This window comes from Halyomorpha halys, unplaced genomic scaffold (genome assembly GCF_000696795.3).
Source record: "Halyomorpha halys isolate HHAL.00 unplaced genomic scaffold, Hhal_1.1 Scaffold45.1, whole genome shotgun sequence".
Classification (NCBI taxonomy): Eukaryota; Metazoa; Arthropoda; class Insecta; order Hemiptera; family Pentatomidae; genus Halyomorpha; species Halyomorpha halys.
The window spans coordinates 2,335,839-2,339,875 of NW_027113993.1; the positions used below are offsets into that span (position 1 = coordinate 2,335,839).

The 4,037-nt window shown below is 27.8% G+C and overlaps 1 protein-coding gene across 2 annotated transcripts in view; it reads left to right on the top strand.

Annotated features, from left to right (window-relative positions):
* Positions 1-4,037, top strand: part of LOC106688957 (uncharacterized) — a 19,567-nt gene that overhangs the window by 601 nt on the left and 14,929 nt on the right. The gene's annotated exons all lie outside the window — the stretch shown is intronic.

A 4,037-nucleotide genomic window follows, 5' to 3' on the forward strand; every position in this document is an offset into this window, starting at 1 on the left:
ATACCCTAGTTCTACTGAGCTAGTGAACACTCTAGTATCCACTGATAATACTCAAAAGACCGTCATGATGACGAATTCTTATAATGAATTAATCTCAAATATGACGCCACATTCTTAAGGGAAATTGAATTTTCAAACGATTTTGTTCTTTACGTTTATTCAATATTACGCACAGGTTGTCTGCAAATTTTAAAAAAAAATATAATAATTTTACCTTTTCAATATTGGATTTTATCCAGCAAGATGCGTTGGATTTGAAAATCACTGGTGTGACATCACTTTGGACTTAGATTTTCTATGAAAATCTTTTACTGAGATTACCGGGATAAGTGCGCTTGAAAAGGACTATAAATGGTTAATTACAAAGTCGACTTTACTTTAGAAAAAAAATCCATTAATTATAACTAAGACTTTGGAAGTTTCATTTCGGAATATTCAAAACTCCAGAAAAATATGGGACGTCGAGTCTTAACACCCTTTGCACTGAGGAAGATGTTTTTGAAGTATTGAACTAATGTTATGTAAGCAAGAAACATAATCCGACAAAATATGTTTATTCAAATATTTAAGTTTTTTTTATTTCTTATTATTGTTCCTTTGTGAAACTTACAAACAGTGATCTCTTAGTGTTTAAGTTGTATAAAAACGTCATGTCATGAAAGAAAAGTTTTTTTTTTTAATAAAGTCAAAATAAATTTTGTTATAATTAAACAATTGTAAATTACTTTTGCCAATTAAATATAAAAATAAATAAAACAGCAATACTTTAATGATAATTTTAATTGTAAGAGGTCATTAATACAGAAGCGAATAAAATAATCGCTCTAGTAAAATTTAATTTTTATGGTTTTCAGAATTGTTACCAATAATATATTTAAAGTAGCCTGAATTAGAATTTAAACAGAACATTTTAGATTTTTTACTTTCGCTAATATAATTAAACAATAAAGTTTGGAAGGAATCAAAGAAAAATTTGGTTGGGTTAATTAATTAATTAAATATTTAAATGTAATATTACTTTACGCAGCGAATTTTGGAAAATAATTATCAGACAAGTCCGGGATTTAAAATTAATTAAATTTTTTATATTCGGAATTTAATCTTTACTTTTAATAAAAAAAGTCTACTTGATGAATAACTTATAAATAAAACTAAAAATCATTAAACAATTTCAAATATTAAAAAATTATTTTTTTCTCCCTTAACCTGACATTTTAAGAAATCTAACCTTTACTCCTACTAGAAGTTTACTTTATGTATAACTCATAAAAAAAACTTTTAAAAACCTTCAGTTTCTTTTTTTTTTTTCTTAGTATTGGATTAAGTTTCGCTAATAGTGACCTGTTCTATACAAAAAACCTCCCAATATTCCAAAACTCCTTTCCTTTCGCCCATCCATTTTGTGGAATATCAACTTTCTGTGTGTCAACATGTACACACAACCCGACTGTTGTAACTTTTGCTCTATAATATTTAAATTCCTACCTAATTCTACCTGTAAAATACTTCATTTGTGTTTTACGGATCTTTCACCAATTAAATAATTCACTTTTATTTTTATATTTATGCCTAGAACTATTATTTATTTAATTCTCTTCTGCTTTTATCCTTCGTTATCGATATTTTGTTTTTGTAATAAATTTATATTATTTTTTATAAAAATTATTAATTTTAATCACTATTTAATTAAAATTTAATCTATCCTTATTTTATTATTCCTATTATTATGAATATTATAATTTCTTTATGATTTACTTTTACTGATCACATGTTAAAAAAGTGCTTGCAGTATACTTTAGCTTGCATATGTTTATTTATTTCCTTTGTTTTTCTTTATTTTAGGGGACAAATCGTCACAGGACAGCGAATATTCTTCTTTTTTTTTAAATACTGTCTTGGTACATATTCGCTAATAGTTTTTAAAGGATTTGAGATATAAAAATTAGAAGAATTCAAAAGCATTACGTTCATATACTTTGAAACATATTAACAATTCAATTTGTTTTCTTCGGCAGAGAAATTTTTTTTCTTCTTCACTTACGAGTGGTAGGTACGTGACGAAATTATTCACGCCCGTTCTGAAGTACAATGGACTTTTAAGACACACCTATGACTACAGATCTGAGAGGTCCACGACCTATAGTGCCTTACTATGGTTGTAAAGTGCATAAATGCATGGAACTCTGCACTTTCCTCCTATCGATTTAGTACTGGTTATGTTGAACCTGGCCAGTTTTGCACCGTGGTCACGTTACTTTCATGCTGGTATTATTTGGGCCACTGAGTTTGAACTTTAACTGGTTCTTGCCCAATGGTACCACACCTGTTAGGCTCGCCCAGACTGCTTATATGTATGTATATGCCTGTTAAGAAATAGAATTCTTGCTGCGCGAACGGTTTTTTTTTTGTAAACTGGAAATGAAAGTATAATTCTTTATTTCAAGATCTTATAGTTTACATTCACCTGTTTATAATTAAATTCAACGACAACAAAAGGCTGCCAATTTCATAAGTTAGAATAATTTTTTTGCAATTGGTTTTATAATATAATAATCTGATATAATACTTTATTTGCTTATATTTATAATATAATAATGCTTTTTTTTTCATTTGAAAATAGTGGACAGGATTTGATAAAATTGTTATTTTACCACATTTAAACTTTAAGCCAAATCTGACTTGTAATTTTCGGTATAGGTGGGTCACAGAAAACGCTTAATTGGATACGTAATATTGATGTAAGACCGATCTTTTTTGTCTGAACATGAACATACTTGAAAATTATATCATAATGGGATTAACGGAAGTAGGTATTTACCCAAACACGGATTTGAATATAGACAGACACGGACCCGAATCTCTTCCTCAATGTTTAAAACTTGGGTGGAGATTTTCAATTTTAAGGATTTTATTCATTTCCTATATGAATACTATGCCTTGTTACCTCTGGTATCAAGATATCGATACCAGCAAATTTTTATTACCAGTGGCACGACAATAAATGGCAGGTTGCATTTAATTTTATTAAAATATGGTTAGAACGAGTACAATTTATCAATTATACGTTATAAATAAGATCAGAATTTTAATTGTGATACGTAAGTATCGATAGATTGTTCATCACGATTATTTATTAACTATTTTTAGAATGGCAATAGATTTTAATTTATATAAAAATTGAAGTTCATTATTGCTGACTATTTTCTGGAAAGCCGACTGTTAAAACTGGTAATGTAATACGATATTCCATCTCGTAAAATTTCATTTAAATCGGATTAACAGTGGTAATGTATATAGTAAGGAAGGAAAATTTTTAACAAAAATTTAAGCGTTAATTTATTGCATTGTTCTAAAATATTTTTGGTTTAATTTTTCACCGCAATTCTGACCATTTTCCCCTAAATAATATATTAATAATAGACATTCATAGAAATAAAGACAGAAAGGAAAATTTCTAGGTTACATAATCCCTTCTTTTTTGAAAGTATGATATACAAATAATTGTTCATTGAATAAATTAGAGGACGTTTTAATTCATTCATTAAATAAAATAATATTTATTGCAGTTTTTTTAATGTTAACCTGAAAGTTTGTAAGTTTGAATATTCAACTTAAAAGAGTTGACAAGAGCATGCTATAAAAGATGAGAATACTTCAAAGCTTCTTTTTTGTCTTTCAGAACGCACTAAATTGACCTCTCATTCTAGAGTAGAAATTATGCCAATCAATCAGTTTTTAAGTTACTTTTTGACGTGGAACTTCTTTACCGCCGTTCTACAAATAATTTTGTTTTTTTAATTATTTATTTAATGTAATTTAAAACTGTACAAAATAATACAATAGGTAAATATGTTGTATGTTTCATACACACTTGAAAATCTTTGGAAGGAACCACCCATTGGTGGTACTTCAAACATTAATTTAAATTAGAAGGTCCAGTGGCCATCTTCTTTTCAGACGCCTCGGAGGATTATCAGGGATTGTTAAGGATGAAAGATTAAGAATTAATGGGTTAGGATGGTTAAGGAGTTTGGAAT